Here is a 23,740-nt window from a genome sequence, read left to right on the forward strand (position 1 = left end):
AGTGGGAGACTGTCTCAAAAAAAAAAAAAAAAAAAAAAAAGCCCACAGCATTTTCGAAGGTAACAGAATTTTGTTATTTTATTTTATTATTTATTTATGTATTATTTTGTGAAGGAGTTTCGCTCTTGTCGCCCGGGCTGGAGTGCAGTGGCTCTATCTCAGCCCACTGCAGCCTCCACCTTCCAGTTGAAGCAGTTCTCCTTCCTCAGCCTCCTGAGTAGCTGGGATTACAGGCACTTGCCACCACGCCCAGCTAATTTTTGTATTTTTAGTAGAAACGAGGTTTCACCATGTTGGCCAGGTTGGTCTCGAACTCTGGACCTCAGGTGATCCAACCACCTCGGCCTCCCAAAGTGCTGGGAATACAGGCATGAGCCACAGCACCTGGTCAGAATTTCATTATTTAAAAAAAACCCCAAAAAACATAAAAACAATTCATCAAGTACCAGTGTATGGTGGAAAAGAAAAAGTCTTGTACAGTGAAGAAAAGTCCCCTTTCTGGCCCTGCCTGCCAGTCACCCTGTTCCTCTCCCCAGGCGAAATCACTGTTATTTCTTGAGTACCCTTTCAGAGATATTTTATACATGTATATGCACATATGCAAATCTATTTCTGGGTTTTGTTTCTAGTTTTACACAAAATATGTTGTACATTGTTCCATAGGTTGCTTTTTAATATATAATAGCTTTTTTTAAAGATATAATTCACATGCCACACAATTCACCGATTTAAAATACAATTCAGGCTGGGCATAGTGTCTCACACCTGTAATCCAGCACTTTAGGGGGCCAAGGGAGGATCACTTGAGCCCAGGAGTTCAAGACCAGCCTGGGCAATATAGCCAGACCCTGTCTCTACAAAACATTTTAAAAATTAGCTGGGCACGGTGGTGTGTACCCATAGCCCCAGCTACTCTGGAGGCTGACGTGGGAGGATCACTTGAGCCCAGGAGTTCAAGGCTGCAGGGAGTTTAATACCACTGCATTCCAGCCTAGGCAACAGAGTGAGACCCTGTCTCTAAATAATAATAAATACAATTAAATGGCTTTCAGTATTATATATTCAGTGATACGCAACCATTACCACAATCAATTTTAGAACATTTGCATCGCCCCCCAAAAAACCCCATGCCCCTAAGCAGTCACTCCTCATTCCTCCTGACTCCCTGCTCTAGGCAGGGAGACAACCACTACTGTGCTTTCTTTCTCTTTAGATTGGCCTTTTCTGGACATTTCCTTTGAGTGGAATCATACAGTACATGGTCTTTTGTAACATAGTTCTTTTACTTACACTTTCAGGGTTCATCCATGTTGTAGCATGTATCAGTACAGTCATGCACCACTTAAGGACATTTTGGTCAACAATGGGCCACATATATGACTGTGGTCCCATAAGATGATGATGATGTTTATTATTATTATTATTTTGAGACTCAGTCTCACTCTGTCGCCCAGGCTGGAGTGCAATGGCATGATCTCAGCTCACTGCAAACTCCGCCTCCCGGGTTTAAGTGGTTTTCCTGCCTCAGCCTCCCAAGTAGCTGAGAACACAGGTACCCACCACCACACCCAGCTAATTTTTGTATTTTATTTTTACAGTTTTTTGGGTTTTTTTTTTACTTTATTTAATTTCTTTCCCAAAAGTGTTTACTCAGGAATTTTTTATATTTTTAGTAGAGATGGGGTTTCACCATGTTGGCCAGTCTGGTCTTGAACTCCTGATCTCAGGTGATCTGCCCACCTCGGCCTCCCAAAGTGCTGAGATTACAGGCGTGAGGCACTGTGCCCAGCCTAGATTATTGTAATAGTGTATTTATGGATTCTTGCTCTGTCTCCCAGGCTAGAGTGCAGTGGCACAATCTTGGCTCACTACAACCTCCACATCCTGTGTTCAAGTAATTCTCCTGCCTCAGTCTCCTGAGTAGCTGGGATTACAGGCACCCACCACCACGCCCAGCTAACTTTTTTGTATTTTTATTAGAGATGGGGTTTCACCATGTTGACCAGGCTGGTCTTGAAATCCTCACCTCAAGTGATTGGCCTGCCTCGGCCTCCCAAAGTGCTGGGATTACAGGTGTGAACCACCGTGCCTGACCTAAAATATAATATTATTGTTTACGGTACATTTTCTTTTTTTTTTTTTTACTGTACATTTTCTATGCTTAGCTATGTTTAGATATACAAATATTGGCTGGGCACAGTGGCTCACACCTGTAATCCCAGCACTTTGGGAGGCCGAGGCAGGCAGATCACTTGAGGTCAGAAGTTTGAGGCCAGCCTGGCCAACATGGTGAAACCCCGTTTCTACCAAAAATATAAAAAATTAGCTGGGTGTGGTGGTGGGTGCCTGTCATCCCAGCTACTTGGGAGGCTGAGGCAGGAGAATTGCTTGAACCTGGGAGGCGGAGGTTGCAGTGAGCCGAGATTGTGCCATTGTACTACTCCAGCCTGGGCGACAGAGCGAGACTCCACCTCAAAAAAACAAATATCATTGTGTTACAATAGTCTACCATATTCAGTACGGTAATAGGCTGTGTCATCTAGGGTTGTGTGGATACATTCTATGATGTTTCCACAATGATGGAATCACCTAAGGACGCATTTCTCAGAAACTGTCTCATCATTAAGTGACACATGACTGTACTTCATTCCTTTTTATTGCTGATAATATTCCATTGAATGGACATACCACATGTTATTTATTTATTCAGCAGTTGATGGACATTTGTGTTGTGTCCACATTTTGGCTATTTCGAATCATGTCGCTATGAACAGTCATGTACAAGTTTTTGTGTGCACATATGCTTTTGATTCTCTTCCATGTAGGATTGGATTGCTGGGTCATATGGTAACTATATTTAACCCTTTGAGGATCTACCTGTTTTCCAAATCGGAACACCATTTTACGTTCCCACCAGCAGTGCATGAGGGTTGCAGTTTCTCTACATTTTTGCCAAAACTTATTTATTTATTTATTTATTTATTTTGAAACAGAGTCTTGCTCTGTCACCCAGGCTGGAGTGTAATGGTGCCATCTCAGCTCACTGCAACCTCCACCTCCCTGGTTTAAGTGATTCTCCTGCCTCAGCCTCCCGAGTAGCTGGGATTACAGTCATGTACAACCATGCCAGGCTAATTTTTATATTTTTAGTAGAGACGGGGTTTCACCACATTGGCCAGGATGGTCTCAATCTCTTGGCATCATGATCTGCCCGCCTCAGCCTCCAAAAGCGCTGGGATTACAGGCGTGAGCCACCATGCCTGGCCAAACTTGTTATTAACTGTCTTTTTCATCAGAGCCATCCTAGTGGGTGTGAAGTGGCACCTCACTGTGGTTTTGATGTGCATTTCCCTGATGGCTGGTGATCTTGCCTGTCATTTCATGTGCTTCTTGGCCATTTGCATGCCTTTACTGAAGAAATATCTATTCAGATCCTTGCCCATTAAAAAATTGTATTACTTGTCATTTTCCCATTGAGTTGTAAGAATCTTTTCTGTATTCTAGATACAAGTCCCTTATCAGATACATGGTTTGCAAATATTTTACCCCAGTCTACAAGTCGTCTTTTTGCTTTCTTGATGGTGTCCATTGAAGCACTAATGTTTTTAACTTTAAGGAAGTGCACTTTGTCTAATTTCTTTTCTGTTGCTTGAACTTTTGGTGTCGTATGTAAGGAATCATTGCCTAATCCCGGGTCACAAAGATTTATCCCTGCGTTTTCTTCTAAGAGTTTTACAGTTTTAGCTCCTACATTCTTCGGGTTGTTTTTCCCACTCAACAGTAAATCTGTATGCTGTCAGCTCATAAGTACGTCAGAACATAAAGAACTTTCTCATTCTTTTTTAAAGCTGTGTAGTATTCAGTTTTATGGCTGGACTGTAATTTGCTTATCCAGTCCCGTTAATGGACATTCAGATTTTTTATGATATTCTGCTCTCGTAAGACTTCAGTGAACATCCTTGAACATAGATGGCCATTTCAAGCATGAGCTTCTACCAAAGAGTTGAATTGCTGGGTCCAAGGGCACGTGCTTTTGGGGATGATGCAGACTGCCTTCCATAGGAAGGGAACCAATTCTCATGCCCGGCAATAATGTCTAGAATGTGAGCCATTCGTGTAATGACCGTGGCTACTGTATATTGAGCACTCGGTGTATGCTGGCACTGTGCATCCCCTCGTAATGTCCCTGGAGATGAGAATTAGAATCCCCACTGTGAGAGATCTCAGTTCACATGATCTATCTGACATCCGATCCTATTTATTTTTCACCATTTGATTCAGCCCCCGTGCCTTGAGAATGACTCTGACCACTTCTGAAATAACTACAAGAAACATGCAAATTCAGCAAGTGACACCTGGAGAATCACTAAGATCATACTTAAGTGTGCAAAAGGCAATTAAGTGTGGAAGCCAAAGGCAGTTAGTTACTAGGGGATCTTGAATGAGCATCTATTGTGTGCCTGCTAGTGAGATGTGGTCTGGTTTAGGGGCTTAGAGGTCTAGCTTTGCAATTTGTCTGGCAAATGTAGGTTTAATCCTGATTCCATCCCATGTAACTTTGGGCAAGTTGCTTCTCTTCTCAGTGCTAAGTTTCCTTATCTGTAAAACGATGTTGACAGTAGTACCTACTGGTACATCAGGAGTGTTTAATACACATTGGCTATTACTATCCTTGTTGGCAAAGTGTTATAGGAAACTGAAGGCAAGAGACATGTTGGGTTGGTGTTTAGGGGAAGGTCAGGGAAGGATTCCTGGGGAGAGGGAGAGCATTTGAATGAAACCACCCAGTCCTGGGCATTCCAGGTAAAGGGGACAGTGTTTGTCCAGGCACAGAGGCAGGATTGCCCCAGAGCTCATGCGAGGAGAAGCAGCCAGGGAGGCTGGAATGTCAGGTTTGTACTGGGGCCTCTGGGAGAAGATGTGGCCGGAGCTGCTTCCAGGGGCCTCAAATCCAGGCATGAGTATTTGGATGGAATGTAATAGCCATGGAAGGATTGTTGATCTTGCATTCCTGCCCAGGATGTCCCCACCTGCAACGTGTCCCAAGGGTGCTTCCTTGGGACAGGCTTCCCAAACCTCATATCTTCTTGAGGGGCAGCCTAGAACAGTGTTTAAGAATGGGAAAGCCAGGTGTAGTGACTCATGCCTGTAATCCCTGAACTTTGGGAGTCTGAGGTGGGAGGATGGCTTGAGCCCAGGAGTTCGAGACCAGCCTGGGCAACATGGTGAAAACCTGTCTCTACAAAAAATACAAAAATTAGCCAGGCATGGTGGCTTGCGCCTGTAGTCCCAGGTACTTGGGAGGCTGAGGTGGGAGGATCGCTTGAGCCTGGAAGATTGAGGCTGCAGTGAGTCATGATTGAGCCACTGCACTCTGGCCTGGGTGGCAGAGCAGGATCCTGTCTCAAAAAAGAATGAGAGTTGTGGGGCCAGGCTGCCTGGGGTGGTCCCCAGCTCAGGTGCTTTGTGCTGTGTGACACTGGGCGGGGATGTCGCATTCTTCTCTGGGCTTCAGTTTTCTCCCCTGTAAAAGGGAGTTGTCCCAACCTCCTGGGGCTAGAGCGAACAGTCAATGAGTTGATACATGGAGAGCACAGAGGGCAGTGTGAGGCACACCGTAAGTGCATGGTACATGTTTGTTGTTACAGAGAAGAAAGGCAGTGGCATTAGATTGTTCTGCTTGTTTCTCAGATGGGAAAAATCAAGGCCCTCTGAAAGTTAGTGCATGCCCAAGGTCCCTCTGGAGGACCAGGAGGACTCAGTCATCACTTGTGCTTTCATACACGTTTCCTGGGCACCTACTCTGTGGTCAGCTCTGGGAGATACTGGGGATGCAGTGGTGAACAAGGCACCCTCCATCCCAGGGAGCTCCTGACCCAGGGAGTTGAAAGTCAAGACTGTCATTGCCTCTAACACCCATGCTCTCCTCCTGTGTCCCACCTGTGTCCTGCCCAGGCCAGAAGGGAATTAGAATTGTAACCTAAGTGTCTTGTGAATCAGGCTTTTCCTAGCTCCAAAATCTGGACACAAGAATCATGGGAATCCAAATGTCCTGCTCTAGCCCGCCCTTCTTACAGACAAGGGAACTGAGACCCAGCACACTAGACTAACAGCACGTGCCTCCTCCTGCACCCCCAGCCCCTGGGACAGCGGTAGAATGCAGATGGATTCTGGATATAGTTAAAGGTGGAGCCAACAGAACTTGCCAATGGATGGGATGTGGGCTGTGAGAACCAGTGAGCAGTTAAGGATGCCTTCAGGGCGTTTGGCCTGAGCCAGGGAGATGGAGAGAAGCCTGCGGGTGGAGGATGTTTGGTGGTGGCAGGGGCTGCGGGCAGGGGAAGCGGGGTCTAAATGCTTGTTGGATGAGTGGATGGATGTGTCTCTCTAGCTCTCCAGGGAGCCCTAGACACACACTTGTTTTCAGATTGGTCCAGTCGGCTGTCTGGAGGCAGAGGACAGGCCCATGCTAGAGATGTCCAATGGCCCCAAGATGGACCAAGTTCAAGGACTGGGGCCTGGGGTTGCCGACATCAAGAGGTCCTGTCCAAAGTTCATGTTTTCTTTCAGGAAATGTCCCATTTTTTCATTTTTATTTTTATTCTTTAGAGACAGGGTCGCATTCTGTCACCCAGGCTGGAGGAGAGTGGCAGTGTTATAGCTCACTGCAACCTCAAACTCCTGGGCTCAAGTGATCCTCCTGCCTCAGGCTCCTGGGTACCTGGGACTACAGGCAGGCACCACCACGCTCAGCCCTAATTTTTAAGTATCAGCAACAAATTGAAATTGTAATAAACATCTGCAGGTCCCCCAAATACGTCCATAGACCCCAATTGGCCTGAGGCCTCCTGCTTAGGACCTGTGGTGTGGGTCTGGAGTCACCCCGCCTAGATCTGAACCTGGCTCTCAATTCCCAGCTGTGTGCTTTTAGGCAGGTGACTTGGCCTCAGTTTCCTGATCTGTAAAATGGGAATAATAATAGTACTCCCCTCCTGGTATCATAGTACAGGTTCTCTGGCCGAAAGTCATGATGAAAAGCTATTTGTGATGGATTTTACCAGTGACCAAGGCTGATGATGGCAAAGGGAAATGGTGCGCTGGATTTTGAGTGTACCCTGGGGTGGGATCCATCTCTGCCATTGATGAGCTCTGTGACCTGGGACTGGTTTTAGACCCCCGAGGAAGTGGTTTGCTGCTCTCGGAGTTGGGAGCTGGCCAGGATGCCTGCTGAGGCCTCTGAGCCCCCACTGACCACCTCCCTCCCTGCCTCTCTCCTTCCAGCCTCGCCCACCTGCCACCTCCCACCCCTCCACCCTGCAGCCAAAATGATCCTTCAAAAGCACAAATCTCAGCATGGTCTTTTCCTGCCTGGAGAAAAATCCTTGTTAGCACCCCACTGCCTTCAGGACAAAGCTGGAGAGCCATAGCAGGGGAGGTGGGAGGTGGCCCTCACCTCTCTTCTCCCATCTCCTTCCACCAACCCTGCTCGGCTACCAGCTGCACACAGCCCCTCACCATGCCTCAAAGGCCCCGTGCGTCTTTGTGCCCCTTCCCCCCTCCTTTCCTCGCCCGCCCCCTGCTTTCCCATCATCCTTCCAGCTGCTCCTGGGCCCTGCCATTCCTTGGGTCTAACCACTTCTCTCCCCCAGTGATCCAACTGCTTCCTCATGGCTTCCCTGCCTCTCTCTCACCCCTTCTTCTCTATAGCCCATTTCCACAAGCAGTCAGAGGGATCATTTAAAAATATCCTCTGGATGGTGTCACCCGCCTGCTGAAAATCCCTCTATGGCTGCCTGTTTCACGTGAATACAGCCGCCACCCCATCCGTCCTTCAGCACGTTCAGCACAGCTTCCTACCATCCCACTCACCGCTGCCCACGGTGCCGGCCGCCCGCCTGCCTGAGGGCCTGCACAGGCTGTTGGCCTTCAGAGGTGACCTGACATTGCACCTGCAGCAGAGGCTCCCTCCACTGCCCTTTTCACAGGCACAAATCACTTGTTCAGGAGGCAGCCAGGTCTGCCTGTTGACTTAGTAACCACAGTGCCTGCCCCTGGTATCACCCTTTCTTTCTTTTTTTTTTTTTTTTGAGACAGGGTCTCGCTCTGTCATCCAGGCTGGAGTGCATTGGCGAGATCTCGGCTCACTGCAACCTCCACCTCCTGGGTTCAAGTGAGTCTCGTGCCTCAGCCTCCTGACTAGCTGGGACTACAGGTGTATGCCACCACGCCCAGCTAATTTTTTTTGTTTTTTTTGAGATGGAGTCTCACTCTGTCACCCAGACTAGAGTGCAATGGCGCAATCTTGGCTCACTGCAAACTCCTTGTCTTGGGTTCAAGCAGTTCTCCTGCTCAGCCTTCCTAGTAGCTAAGAGTACAGACCCCCACAACCACACCTAGCTAATTTTTGTATTTTTAGTAGAGACAGGGTTTCACCATGTTGGTCAGGCCAGTCTCAAACTCCTGACCTCAGTGACCTACCTGCCTTGGCCTCCCAAAGTGCTGGGATTATAAGCATGAGCCACCGCGCCTGGCCCCAGCTACTTTTTGTATTTTGAGTAGAGACGGGGTTTCACCATGTTGGCCAGGCTGGGTATCACTATTTCTGGTGGCAAAAGTGTCACTCATCCTTCAAGGCCCAGCACAAATATCACCTCCTCTATGAAGCCTTCCTTTATGCAGCCCCACTCCCTGCCCTGTTCCCGAGGGCCCTCTGGATGGTTCTCTCCCATTGCATCCCCTGGTGGCAGAGCCAGCTGAGCTCCATGGCGGCTTTCTGTGAGCTTTATTCTCTTTCCTTCTCCCCACATTTGACATGGTCATGATCACTGGCTGGCGAGCTCCTCAAGGCGAGAACGCCACAGCAAGAGAGCTCGTGTTTATCGAGCATGGCTGTGTGCTCAGCACTTTCCTACATCCTCTAAAATCCTCATAACCCCATGAGGTCGGTTCTCCTAAAAGCCCCGTTTTAAAGAGAAGTCAGTGGAGGTTTAAAGAGGTTAAGTCACGTGCCCAAGGTCACCCTGACACCAGAGCTAGAGCTTGGAATGAATCACGGCAGTGACTTATATATAGCACCTTCCACATCCCAGGTACTGTTAAGGTGTGTTTCATCTTCACAGTAACTTTTACTGCAGCTTCATGTTATGTCTGGGGAAACTGAGGCATGAAGAGGTTAAGTAACTTGACAAAGTTCAGGAGGAAGTCAGAAGTGGAGTAGGGGCTGAGCACAGTGGCTTACACCTGTAATCCTAACACTTTGGGAGGCCGAGGTGGGAGGATCTCTTGAGCCCAGGAGTTCGAGACCAGCCTGGGCAACACAGTGAGACTCTGTCTCTACAGAAAAATAAAAAGATGAGCCAGGTTTAGTGGCATGTGCCTATGGTCCAGCTACTTGGGAGGCTGAGGTGGGAGGATTGCTTAAGCCCTGGAGGTCGAGGCTGCAGTGAGCCATGATTGTACCACTGTATGATCTGGGTGACACAGCGAGATCCTGTCTCAAAAAATTTTTTTAAAAAGAAGCGGAGTAGAATTTGAGCCCAGGCTGTTTGGCTGTTGGTCATCTCTTGGTCATGCTCTCAAACATCATGCGGCACTGGCCATTGCAGGCTTCTCCCTCCGACCCGCTGCAGCAGCTCTCATTGTCTTGGTGCCCCTGAAACCTGGACTAGCAGCCGGCCCCCAGGAGGCACTAGTCAATGAGAGTGTCGGCAATGAGAAAGCAGGTAAGCTGGTGGACGTGGGACCCTGCCCCAGCCGTTCCGAAGCTCTGTGTCCAGAAGCCCAAAGATGTGGCCACCCGTCTTCTGGGCTCGATGCCCCCGCCCCCTGCCTGTCCAGACGGTCCCAAGGAAGGGCCAGATCCATAAACATGAGGCTTTACTTGGGCTGGGAGGAGTGCTGGGCACTGTACAAGTCCTCAATATTATTGCTTTATTGTCATTTAAATGGAGCCTGCCTCAAACAGGCCACCCAGTTCTAGCCACCAGCACTGGACAAAACCCCCATTGAAAAGCCAATTACAATCACTCCATCTAAATTGTGATGGATTTGTATAGAAAATTACATCTCCATTTAGTCCTAAAGCGACGTCCTGGGCACGGACAGAGGGGAGGCTGGCCCATTTACCCCCGCGAGCTCAGCGCGGGTGCCGCGGGCAGACAGAAAGCCCAAGCTGCTGGGTCTTGGCTGGCCTGGGGAACAAAGGCCAGTTTGTGGAGGCCCAAAGAGAAGCTGGGCCTCTGAGGGCAGCTCAGATTCCAGGCCTGGGCCGATGGACCCTGCACCGCCAGCTGGTCTCCCCTGCTGGCGGCTGTGGCCAGACGAGCTCCTGACAGCCGGCTTCAGGCGGCCCATCAGCCCCGCCATCCCCGCCACCATCCAAGGTGGCTGGAGCTTAGCTCATGTCCACACTGCCAGGAAATGAAGCCCAGGGAGCACTTGACTGGGACCCTGAGATCTTGGTTTCATTCATTCATTCATTCATTCACTCACTCACTGACATATTTGGTGCCTGCTAGGAGCATGAGAAAGGCAGTAGCATAGAAGTGAGCTCCAGCTCAGAGTGCCCTGCGTTCCGTTCCAGACTCTGTCCTCAGTAGCCATGAGGCCACTTGCTTATTTCTTTAGTTTTGAAATAGTTGTCAAGCGCTTACTGTGTGCCAGAGAAGAGGACAAAACGGTCTTTAGGCCCTTAAAGTCCAGTGCCCTGAGGAACATGAACAGGGGCTGACTCGGGCTGGTATCCCATTTCACAGAATTGTAAGTAGGCAGCTCAGAGGAGCTGGGCGTGTCAAATGCAAGTGGGCAGAGCATTCCAGCCAGAGGGAACAGTATGTGTGCATGGAGGGGGTGGCGAGGCAGGCTGGAGCGGCACTATGGCATGACACGAGGGCAGTGGGGCCACCTGCAGACTGTGGGCCTCTTCTCTGAGCCTCAGTTTCCTCATCTGAGAAATGGGGGTGATGACCCCAGCTGCTGGGGACTTGGGCAAGGGCTCAGGGAGATAATGTGTGCCAGAAATTCTGTGTGGAGCTGGGCACGGCGGGATGCTTTTGGCTAACCAGGATAGCTTCACTTAGATGGCATTCTCCACGGGCCAAACACCAACTGAGGGCTTTCCACGCATTCATTCCTAACACTGACAGTCCCATGGGGCAGGGCTAGCATCCTCATCTCACAGATGAGGAAACAGAGGCAACAGCATATGTCAGCTCATTATTTGTTCCTGCTCCAATAATTCTGATGACGGGTTGTCCAGGACCCGCACAGAGAAGACCCTCAAAAAGAATGTGTTGAATCAGTGAATACCTCTGGAAAATCAGTGCTGGACAGTGTGGGGGGCTGGGAGGAAGATTCCTGTATGCATGTGTGAAACTGTGTGTAATGCTGTGGGAGTCTGAGCGTAGCTGTGGGCTTGCGTGTAACTGTGTGTGAGTCTGTCCAAGGACTGCATATAGTTGCATGTGTGAGGCTGTGTCTGTGTCTTGTGACCTTAACTGTGTGTGACAGTCACACATTGACTCTCTGAGTCCTCCCCAAATGCCCAGTGGCCAGAGGGGCTCTGTCAGACTCACTATGTGTGTGTGTGGCTGTGTCAGACTGCGTGTTACGGCCTACACACATCTGTCTGGGCCCAGAGGGACACTTGGCACCCTTCCTGGGATGGCTGGCGGGCCTGGAGGCTACCTTGGGGCAGGACAGGTAGGTACAGAGACGAAGGGGTCAGAGTCCCCAGCGTCTCCTGCCCAGCCCAGCAGACAGACCAGCAAATGGAAAAAAATGTTCACACCTGAGGCAAGCTGGTGGCTGCCCCACCAGGGACTGCTCTGTGCACAGAAAACAAGTTCTTCTGGTATCAGCTCAAGTTTGGCAGGAAGTGGCTTTTGGGTGGCAGGAAGCTGGATTCAGCTCATATCAGCTGAGGCGAGGGGCAGGAGAGCAGTTATCTGGGGTTAAACAGAGTTACTGAGAAGCAGAGCCCCAACACGCCATGCCCAATAGAGTTGAGGGCACAGCCCGTCCCTTCTGGCCCTTTAGGATGATGGGTGGGTGGCCTCATAAAGATTAGCCCCAGGACCCAGACAGGGCTCATTGTCCACCTCTCGTTTACTCCCATTTAGAAGATGTGCAGACTGAGACTCTGAGAGGCAATTGACTTGTCCAAGATCACCAGTTAAGTAGAGAGACAGAAAGGAAAAAGACTGCAAGAAATTTACATCTAGAGACAAAAGAAAAGCCAGGACAGAAGAGCGGAGAGAAGAGGAGTGATGGGATGGGACAGAGCTGGGAGTCGCGTGAATGCAGCCAGCAGTGAGGCTGCACCATGGGAAGGCCTGTGTGTGCCCATCATGTGCAAGGTCATCACGTGGACGTCACAGCTGACCTTGAGATCCTGAACCCATTTCCCACATGGGGGGAGTGAGACTCGGAGAGCCTCACTGGCTGAGCCAGGCTTGAAATCCAGATCTGATTCCAAAGCCCAGGTCCTTTCAGGTCATGCCCCTGTGCCCAACTTCCAGGGAGGGGAAGTGGCTATTCTGAAAGGGACACCCAGTTCCACAAGCTGCTTGCCTGGGTGCTCGGTCGAGGGATTCACTCGGCTGGCCAGTGGACAGCCAGGGTTCAAACCTAGGCAGGATGGCTGCAGAACTCATGTGCTTAACCACGTGACGGGGTGTGCCCAGCCTCTCTGCTGGAGCAGGCAGAGAAAGCCATGGTCCTGCCCTTGAGCTGGGACCCAGAGGGTCCAGCCACTGGAATGAAGCCTTACAGCTGGCAAGAAACTGAGTCTCCCGATGCCCAGCCCTAGACACTCTGTGCCGCCCCCCACCCCACCCCCACTAGAGCCCCTGGGCACTGGGCTCTGGTCCTTCTGCTCTCATCCCAAAAGCAGCTCTCAAGCTGTTCCCTGGCTGAGATGCTGATTTGAAGCTCAGTTTGCATGTCGTTTGCACATTACTCAGTGTATGTCAGAAGGTACGAACATCTCCCTTTCCGGGAGAGGGCTGCCGGGCCCCCCTGCCCTCCTCCAGACAGCAAAAATGCCAGCCGGCTAGACGGGAGAGACGCCCTGGCCTCTGACGGCACCCGCCTGCCGCTGCCTCCCCCATTCCCTCCTGGAGCCAAATTTAGGCAGCTCTGCTACTGAGAGATGGGGAGAGCAGAGGCAGGAAACGGTGAGGTTGGAGGCAGCTTGGCCTTGGCCCTCCCAGGGTAGGGCAGCCCCAGGGGTGCCCCTGTCCCTAAAGCTCTGGGCACAGCCTCCCCCACCCCTCCTCCCACTGGAATGCTGGCGGGGTTGGGGAACGCTGGGTTCTCAGCTGCAGCCCTGGGTGCTGGCTACCCCAGCCATGAGGGAGGAGGGAGAGAGGGAGTGAGGGAGGGAGGGAGGAGGTCATGGCCGGGGCAGTGGGGAAGGGATCAGATAGCCTCCTCCTGCCCCAGACACCCGCCGCCACTGGGGACACAGAGCTGGCTCTGCTTCTTGGACACTTCCTGCCCCTCCTTGGTGTGCCCCTCCCCAACTCTGGGCCTGATCGTTAGTGGGGGGACAGGGGGCATAGCCAGGCCTGAGGGGACCGAACCTCCTCACCCCCCAAAGGCTCTCCCAGGCCATCTCCCTGCTTGGGCCAGCCTCTCACCTGAATGGTCTTAGTTTCCCTACCTGAGAAATGGAGGGGGTGGCCTAGAATGACTTCCAAGCAGCTGCCTGCACTGACAACAGGAGCTTCTGGGAGGCCTGACAGAAATGAGGGTTGTGGGCTGGGAGCGGTGCCTCATGCCTGTCATCCCAGCAGTTTGGGAGCCGAAGGCGGATGGATCACTTGAGGCCAGGAGTTCGAGACCAGCCTAGCCAACATAGTGAAACCCTGTCTCTACTAAAAAAACAAAAATTAGCCAGGTATGGTGGTGCGTGCCTGTAATCCCAGCTACTTGGGAGGCTGAGGCAGGAGAATCGCTTGAACCCAGGAGGTGGGATCGTGCCACTGCACTCCATCCTGAGCTACAGAGTGAGATTCTGTCTCAAAAAGAAAAAAAAGTAAACAAGGGTTGTGGCAGTGGCTTTAGGCCTAGAAACTTCTTAGATTTCTCAGGTATGGCTAGGAGAGGCTGCACCTCATGATGCTAGGACAGGACCTGCGTGGGCTGAACAGTGAAAAGGAGGAAGAGGTGTGGACTGGATTTCAGCCACCACGAATCCAGGGGTGGGGCTAATGGAGCCCAGTAGTTGGGATCCTGGGGTCTGACTCCCTGGATTTGAACCCTAGCTCTGCCACTCTGCGCCTTGTGACTGTGGGCAAATCCCTTCAGCTCTTCTGTGCCTTCACTTCTTCACCCTGGGGCAACAGATCTCTCGGAGCTGTTGCGAAAGTGAAACGAGGCCGTGAGTGCTTGGCACACAGTAGGCGCACCGCGATGCCAGCCACCAGTGTGACTGTTGTGCCTCCCAGGGCGGTTAGGAGGCCCCGGAGTCACAGCAGATGTGGATGTGGACGCGGTGGGAGGCGCTGTAGCTTGGTTGTTAAATGGGCACGGGGATAGGGGGTTCAAGTCTGCGTGACCCTGGGCAAATGGCCACACCCCGCTGTGCCTTGGGCGGGGTGCAGCAGAGGCGCTGACCGCGGAGGGTCTGTGAGAATTACGGGAGATCAGGCTTGGCACGGCGCCTGGCACATAGCGGGCGCTCCCTGAAGGGGAGCTGGCAAGATCGAAGGGTACCGCCCTGCACAAAGGACAGGTGGGCAGCGTCCCGGGGGGCGGGGCAGGGCAGGTGCGCCCGGAACGGGTTGGCTGGGCCGGAAGGGGGACGCGAGGCCGGCGGGCGCGCGCGCAGCAGGTGCGCGTGGGGTGGGCGGGGCTCGCGCGGGCGGGGTCTCCAGGTGAGCGGGCGCGCGCCTGGAGGCCGGAGACTGGGGAGGCGAGCCGCCCCGGCCCGCCGCCGCCGAGCGTCCCTGTGTCTTTAACGCCCCGTCCCTGCGTGTCCCCCCCGCCCCCTTGGTGCGCCCCCCCCTCAGCCGGGCTGCAGCCGCGGAGCCGTCCCCCCTGCACTGACAGCTGGTATCTAATTACTGTGTGAGAATGGAAAGTCAGGCTGTCCCAGCTCCGGGGAGAGGGGATTAACGTCTCCTGCAGAATACACTTCCTCTGGTGGGTTGCCATGGTTACTCTCATTACCTGCCTGCCCGCGAGGAGCCCGCGCGAGCCGCTCCAGCAGGCCCTCCGAACCCGGCCCGGCGCGCGCGCGCCTCCCAGCTCCTCCCCGCCCCTCCCCGCCGGGGCGCACGCGCGTGCGCCGTGAAGACAGCGCGGCCGCCTCGCCCTCACCCCCGCCCCCCGCCCCCCGCCCCTCGCCCTCCGCCCGAGCAGCTGTCAGCGGCGCGCGCGGCCAGCCCGGCCCCAGCGCGCGCTGTCAACAGTCATTAGCGCGGCCCGCTCCCTTCCCCCTCCAGCCCCACCTCTTCCCCCGGCCCTGGGTGGGGCCCGCACCTGGGGCTCCCCGCTCGTTAGCGCACCCGGACCGCCGCCTCGGCCCGGAGGGCCCCGCCCGCGGTGCCTGGCTGGCTCAGGGTCACCTCCTTCCGCCTAGGACCCCCGCTTCAGTGACCCCCGATTCCCTGTCCTAGGCTGCAGTGCCCCGGGAGGCGGGTCCCCAGAGTGGCAGACAGAGCTCTTTAATGGGTGTCTTCTAGGGCAGGTGCTGTTTGTGCGTCATTTGGGTTCCCACAGACTTCCTATGAGGTGGCGAAAGCCATTATGCCTGTGGTGTCACCCCACACAGGAGGAAACTGAGGCCCAGGCAGGACAGCCCCTTGCCTGGAGTTGGGGCTGGGTTGTGGTCAGGCCTGTGACTTCTCCCCTAGAGCACCCTCCTGGGTCCCCTCCCTGCCCCCGCCAGGCCAGAGTCCTGCAGCCAGTTTCAGACCCTGTCCTGTCCAGCCCCAGCCCTCACAAGTCATGGTCATGCGGAACTGCACTTCCCCAGCCCCTCTCCTTCTCACTGGGGGACACTGTGGCCCACTGCACCCCTTTCTCTTCCCATTCCTTCCCCCCACACTCATTCCAGACATCCCAGAGTTAACGAAACCAAAAAAAGAAAAAAAGACTCAGAGCTGTTTGGAGGAGATGGCATCCTCTAATGTAGCACTGTTGTTTGGGGGTCTGGTCCCAGGCACCTTTCTCTGTGGCCTGGGGTGTGCGTTTTGGTCCCCCACGTGATTTGAAAGAAGATGGAGGTTCAGCGAAGCAGAAAGGAGGTCTTGGAATATGTGAGGCCTGTTCCAGATGGCAGGTGCGACTCGGTGGTGGCAGTGGCGGCGGCGGCTCCGCGCTAACAGTTGGAGATTGTGCACAAGGGTGGAGAAGAGGCAGGTGCTATGTTGACTCCTCGGCGCCTTGTTTATGTATTTATTTATTTATGGGGGGAGTGTGTCTCATCCAGGCCTACAGAGCTCAATAGAACTTTGGGACCCAGGATTCTGTGGTAAATTCCTATTTGGAGGGGTTTTTCAGTTTCCAGTCCCCGTAGGTGGTATTCACAACCAAGAGAAATTAAAATACTGCCTTTGTCCCCGTGAAGCAATACCCTCTCTTCAGTCACCTGATTGCCCTTTACGAATTAAGACCAGCTTCTTTTGGGGATGCTCAAGAGAGGGTCTCTGGATGTTTGGGTAATGGTCTTCATTCTGATTTTCTTTTCTTTTTGTTGTCTTAGTTTAGTGCGGTTTTTAATTTCCTCTCCACCTCCTTCCTTTCCCTCTGGGGCCCCTTTGCAGGAGACTGACTCCTCCCCGTTGGTTCTTTTTTCAGCCCCACCGGGCACTGAAATGAGACTTTACAGGAATCCCCTAAAAGCTTCCAAAACTCCAGTTCTAGCTGATTTGTTTTTGGGTTTTGGTTTGCTTTTTTTTTTTTTTTGAGATGGGGTCTCACTCTGTCACCCAGGCTGGGGTTCAGTGGTGCAGTCATGACTTACTGCAGCCTCCACATCTCCGGGCTTAAGAGATCCTCCCACCTCAGCTTCCTGAGTACCTGGGACTACAGGCGCATGCCACCACACCCAGCTAGGTTTTTTTGTATTTTCTGTAGAGACCTGGGTTGGGGGTTGGGGGGGGTCGCCATATTGCCCAGGCTGGTCTTGAACTCCTGAGCTCAAGTGATCCTCCCACCTTTGTCTCCCAAAGTGCTGGGATCACAGGCATAAGCCATTGTGCCCAGCCTTGGCTGAATTTATTAAGGCTGGGTTTGGGGGACAGGAGGAATTCCACGGTTGCAGAAGTTGGGAAGAGCATGCTAGTAATTAATCCGCAGGGTAACTTTGGTCTGTGACCTCAGCCACTCTGATGGCCTGGATGGGATGGAGCAGCATCCTTGAATTTGCCTGTGCAATCAGCCCCCAAAGTTCTGGACTCCCACATAGGGGTAGCCAAAGATTTGCTTCCTTTGGGGTGAGCTCTGCTGGCTGGCTTTCTCCTCTAACAGCGATCTCATTGATTTTTATGCCTTGTCAAGAGCTGGATCTGAAATGCACCATATTCTAAGGACTTTCTCTGTGGTTCCTTCTTCTACCATAGGAGAAACCCAGTTGAGAAATGTCCCTGCTATTTAGCCACATCCTCTCAACCATGGCCTCGTCGTTGCTGGAAGGCACACTCTACTAATATAGTGATGGTGGCGCACTAAATGGCACCCTGGTGGCCTAAAACTGTGATCCCACCTTGATAAGTATGTAACTTATTACCAGCAAGTGACTTCGAAGTTCTAATGGAGATGACAGAACTGCAATCCATTAGCAACTGGACCTCACTTCGCCATCAAGGGCAGGGGTCCATTTAATTGGCTCATGTGGGGAGACAGGCAAGATTCAGTCCGATTCAGGAGCTCCCTGAGGTCGCCCCAGCAGGAGCCTGTCTAATGGCCTGGTAGGACCTCCCGATCCCCCTCTCAGGTCTGCAGCCTTGGAGGTAGCAGTCTTCTCATGCTGAGCATTCAGATCCGTCTGAGGAAACCGAGGAAGCCAGAAAAGACCTGCCAAGGGATGCCCTGCTTAAATATTAATTAACTTGGCTAGGGAGGACTTGAAAATGTGATGTCAGGATGTGGGGCGTTCCTGCTCTTTCTATCCATAATCCACATTAAGTCTCTGGGCAGATGTCTTGAATTTAGACTAATGTTGCCCAATAAGATTCTTTTGTTCTCACCATTAGGAAAATTGGCCTTCGTTGGAGATGAAAATATTAATATGTTAGGCCAGGAAGCACAGAGCATGTCTCTATTTAATGAGCCAATGCCTGTTTTCCTCCAGTTACTTCCCTGGCTCAATCATGGAGACATTCTAATCAGCAGTTCTTAAAATATGTCTTGCATCAGAATCATCTGGGGGACCTGTTAAAACCCCCAGAGCATCAGATTTGGTAGGTATAAGGCGGAACCTGAAAATGTACATTTCTAGCAAATTCCCGGTGATGCCAATGTTGCTGGTTTAAGGACCACATTTTGAGGACCGCTCCTATAAATATTTTAAAATATCAGCAGTATTTAAGGAGAGATTTGGTGATTTTGTCAATGATTTGCCACTTACCCTTTAGTTTAGAACCCAAATGGGCTGGCTTTAAGGGAGTTGGTGATGTCCAAGGATGTAGCTCCATAAATTTGTAGGGTTTTTTTTTTTATTTGTTTTTGTTTTTGTTTTAGAGATGGGTCTTGCTCTGTTGCCCAGGAGACTTGAACTCCTGGGTTCAAGTGATCCTCCCACCTCAGCATCCTGAGTGGCTGGGACTACAGGCATGCGCCACCATGCCGAGCTTCTCCATAAATTTTTTAAAACTACTGCCATGTCTGATTCTGTTGGCCTGGCTCTGGCAGGCTGTTTGGGGGTTGGATGGTTCCAAAGGATGGCGTGTGTTACCATGGCAATGTTCTCCATGCAGGAAGGCCCCAGAGGTTGATCCTGCACAAGTGACTGTGTGTTTTTCATGGTTTTTCCCATGGCGTGCTGGAGGGTTCCATTCCATTACTTCTGCTAAGTGTTTCCAGGAAGCTGGGATAGTCAGGAGACTCCAGGTCTCTTCTTGATCCAGCCTATAGATGAAGTGAACTTCCTTTGTCGATCCACTGCCCAGTTTGCTTAGGGCAATGGATTCGATGGAGCTAATTTGGGTACCAGGCAGAGGGCGGGTGGCAGGGGCTTCCCAAGGCTACAGGGAAGGTGCTTTCTGCTCCCTTTATTAACAGCTCTTCCCTTGCAGCACTGTATCTGGATTCTTAGCTAGGGAAGGCCTGCCTCCCCTGCAGCATTTAGCATGAAGGTTATTACCTCCATGGATGCAAGGGATAGCAGAGATGTCTGTGGCACGTGACTACCGTCGGATCCCTTTGTTGCTGCCTTCTCAGGGTTCTCCTTGAAGGCCTCGCAGACACCCTGGCGTTCTTCCTTTAGGGTGTAGCACACATGGAATCCAGGTGGCTCCAGCTCACTGGAAGACAGTTCAAGGTGTGGCTCTGCAGACCTGTGTGGTTTGAGTTCTGGTGGCTCCAGGCCCCCTCCTTTCCTATGTAAATCTTTGCTATAGAGATAGGTGGATCACAGGACCCACATTTGAACATCAGGGAAGAGAGTGATCAATTTTTACAGAGGGAACTACTGAAAACCGCTTCCCTGATGAATTTTGCTGGGATCAATTTTATGGTCACATCGGACCAGGTGCAAAGCTGTTGTTTACTGGAGTCGGCCTAAGAATGCAGGTGGGAGGCCTGGAGAGAGACAGGCCACATGGGGCAGTGTGTTTTGCTTTTTTATCTGGGTTGGTCAATTACGCTTTTGACTTTTGGAAAGCTTATTTCGAGTTTGTGGGAGCCTTGGCATATTATTTAGGAATTAAACAGGACTGTGCATCTCTTCTAATGATGGGTGTTACCGAAGGGAACCCATTTTGTTACGGGTCCCCTCTGGATGCGTCAGAGGGGCCAGAGATAAGAGGAGATCCCTAAACTCAAAATATCCAGACTTGGGGGGGTCCAAGGGAAGAAGTGAACATTAAGCAATTCTGTATGTGCTGGGTGCCTGACATGCATGCTTGATCCTTGGAACATCCAGCTAGCATTTTTAGGCCCATTTTACAGGTGAGGAAACTGACTTTTGAGAGGTATACAAATAGGCCAGGCGCAGTGGCTCACACCTATAAATCCCAGCACTTTGGGAGGCCAAGGTGGGGGGACGATGTGAGAGGTCAGGAGTTCCAGACCAGCCTGGGCAACATGTGAAACCCCATCTCTACTAAAAATACAAAAATTAGCCAGGCATGGTGGTACATACCAGTTATCCCAGCTACTTGGGAGGCCAAGGCAAGAGAATCTCTTGAACCTGGAAAGTGGAGGTTGCAGTGAGCCAAGATCATGCCACTGCACTCCAGCCGGATGACAGTGCAAGACTGTCTAAAAAAAAAAAAAAAGAGGTATGAAATAAAGTGACCTACCCAAGGCCCCCAAACTGGGTTAGGGGGAAATTTCCATCTCACCTATCTAAAATATTATCTCCTCATCAGATTGTTTTCTTTCTCTATTCCTTCCCACAAAATTTTGTCTCCTTCCTTTTCCAGAAATATCTATGTTCTGTTCTGAAACAATTTTGAACAGGGAGATCTATCAGCCTTTAAGCAGCTAAGCCTCCGGAACTGTGCCTCTGGATTCAGATGATACAAATGTGGCAGACTTCACTGTACACTTAAAAATGGTAAAGATGGGCCAGGTGCAGTGGCTCACATCTGTAATCCCAGCACTTTGGGAGGCCGAGGTGGGCAGATGATGAGGTCAGGAGTTCAAGACCAGACTGGACAACATGGAGAAACCCTGTCTCTACTAAAAAATACAAAAATTAGCTGGGCATGGTGGCTCGTGCCTGTAATCCCAGCTACTTGGGAGGCTGAGGTAGGAGAATTGCTTGAACTGGGACCCAGGAGGTGGAGGTTGCAGTGAGCCAAGATCGCATCACCACATTCCAGCCTGGGCTACAGAGCGAGACTCCATCTCAAAAAAAAAAAAAAAAGGTAAAGATGGTACTTCCTGTATGTGTATTGTACCTGACTTTAAAAATTCATTGGAACTACCCCATGATATTCTTTTTAAAAACTAATTTTTTTAAATTAAAGTTTATTAGACATACAGATTGTAAATGTTAAGATTTTGTTTTGTTTTGTTTTGAGATGGAGTTTTCCTCTTGTTGCCCAGGCTGGAGTGTAATGGTGCAATCTCAGCTCACCACAACCTCCGCCTCCCGGGTTCAAGCGATTCTCTTGCCCCATCCTCCCAAGTTGCTGGAATTACAGGCATGCACCACCACACCTAGCTAATTTTGTATTTTTAGTAGAGACGGGGTTTCTCCATGTTGGTCAGGCTGGTCTTGAACTCCCAGCCTCAGGTGCTCCACCCGCCTTGGCCTCCCAAAGTGCTGTGATTACGGCATGAGTCACCAAATGTTAAGGTTTAATGACTTAATATGTTGAACATACTTGATAACTACTGCCCAGATCAAGAAATAGAAACCTAGCGGGCCAATATCCAGAATCTACAAAGAACTAAAACAGATTTACAAGAAAAAAACAAATAAGCCTATTCAAAAGTGGGTGAAGGATATGAACAGACACTTCACAAAAGAAGACATACATGAGGCCAACAAACATTTAAAAAAATGCTCATCATCACTGGTCATTAGAGAAATGCTAATCAAAACTACATTGAGATACCATCTCACGCCAGTTCGAATGGCGATCATTAAAAAAATCTGGAGACAACAGATGCTGGAGAGGATGTGGAGAAATAGGAACACTTTTACACTGTTGGTGGGAGTGTAAATTAGTTCAACCATTGTGGAAGACAGTGTGGTGATTCCTCAAGAACCTAGAAATAGAAATTCCATTTGACCCAGCAATCCCAGTACTGAGTATATATCCAAAGGATTATAAATCGTTCTACTATAAGGACACATGCACATGAATGTTCATTGCAGCACTGTTTACAATAGCAAAGACCTGGAACCAACCCAAATGCCCATCGATGATAGACTGGACAGGGAAAGTGTGGCACATATTCACCATGGAATATTATGCAGCCATAAAAAATGATGAGTTCGTGTCCTTTGTAGGGACATGGATATACCTGGAAACCATCATTCTCAGCAAACTGACACAAGAACAGAAAGTCAAACACCACATGTTCTCACTCATAGGTGGGTGTTAAACAATGAGAACACATGGACACAGGGAGGGGAGCACTACACACTTGGGTCTGTTGGGGGGAAATAGGGGAGGGACAGTGGGGGTTGGAGAGTTGGGGAGAGATAGCATGGGGAGAAATGCCAGATATAGGTGATGGGGAAGAAGTCAGCAAATCACACTGCCATGTGTGTACCTATGCAACAATCTTGTATGTTCTTCACATGTACCCCAAAACCTAAAATGCAATTAAAAAAAAAGAAATAGAAACCTAGCTATGTTCATTCTTAAGGTTCATTTTGTTTATTTTCACTAATGTGAACCTCTGGCTAGAAGTGTGTTATAACTGTACATCCCAAATCCAGATCTTTGTTGAGTAAAATTTTTTTAAAAGTATTTTACAACTGACATACCATAACATTTGTCCCATCTGAACCCTGTCTTGGCAGTATTTGAAGGGCCCTGAAATGCTGGGCATTTATGGGTCAACAGTGAACATGTTAGTCATTGATCAGCCTGTACAAATGGCCTGAGATGTCAGAGGGGGTGGGATACCCACAAAAAGGGGTCAAATTGATTCCTGAGAGAGGTTAAGAACAGAAAAGTCATGGAACTTCACAGCTCATCTCATAAGTGAAGCTTGGGGAGGTTGAAGGGTTTGCCCACAATCTCACAGCCAGGAAGCGGGACCAGCAAGTGGCTTCTCCTACACAGGCAGCGAGAGAGATACGCGCTATCTGAGACATCCCATTGAAATGGTTCATGACCAGGAAGGAAGCCATTGGTGAGAGGGCCTGGTTGGGGCCAGTGAGGTCACCTCCCAGGGTCACCATTTAGGGACACTGCCCACTGGCTGTCAGGCTGTGGACCCCACATCCCAGATGCCCTTTGTCCCCCATCTGCTCTCTGCTCTTGAATGGGCTGCCGAGGAAAAGACACTGCTGTTCGCCCATCATGGTTTGTTGGGAAAGCTCCTGGGTGAAACCAAAACCTGTCTGTGCCAGAACATGTTGTGAGCGAGCATCCCCTGCCAGTGTGGCCTGCATTCTACTCAGACTGCAGTCTGAGGTCCTAAGCCATCTCTGCCACCCACCAGCCTCCGTACCTCTGGCAGGTCCTGACCGTAACAACCTCCCAGGGTTGTCACGGTTTTCGGCTCTCTCATACCTGGGGGAAACGTGGTGAACTGCAAAGCGCTTCTTGATAACAATGTTTATGGAGCAGTCCCTGTGCGCCAGGCTCAGTGCTAAGTGCTGCATGCACATCTCAGTTCTTTCCTCGGTAGCTCGTGGGAACGGGGCTTCTGTTATCCCCATTTTACAGATAAAGGGCCTGAGGCTCGAAGCACAGTAAGTGCTCAGGGTTACACAGCCATTTCCATGATGGGGCCGTATTCAAACCAGGGCAGAGTGTGTCCAAGTGACTCAGCCCAGCTGCCACTTAACGACCACTCAGTCATCCATCCAGTCCTTATTTGCTGACTACCTACTGTGTGTCAGGCACTGTTGTCAGTACTGGAGAGACAGCCAGGGAGC

At 50.8% G+C, this 23,740-nt stretch overlaps 1 protein-coding gene across 2 annotated transcripts in view; it reads left to right on the top strand.

The window, feature by feature from the left end:
* The window catches only part of NOL4L (nucleolar protein 4 like), a 144,186-nt gene that overhangs the window by 33,727 nt on the left and 86,719 nt on the right, over nt 1–23,740 (top strand). Inside the window, exon 1 of one of the 2 annotated variants that reach the window (XM_032295262.1) lies at nt 14,025–14,737. The exons of the other annotated variant lie outside the window; for it this stretch is intronic. The gene's annotated coding sequence lies outside the window, so the exon portion shown is untranslated. Of the gene's footprint in view, nt 1–14,024; nt 14,738–23,740 lie in introns of those variants that run through there. 2 annotated transcript variants of the gene reach the window in all.

The sequence above is a fragment of the Sapajus apella genome, unplaced genomic scaffold (genome assembly GCF_009761245.1).
Source record: "Sapajus apella isolate SASKATOON/1434 unplaced genomic scaffold, GSC_monkey_1.0 scaffold33, whole genome shotgun sequence".
In the NCBI taxonomy this organism is placed as follows: Eukaryota; Metazoa; Chordata; class Mammalia; order Primates; family Cebidae; genus Sapajus; species Sapajus apella.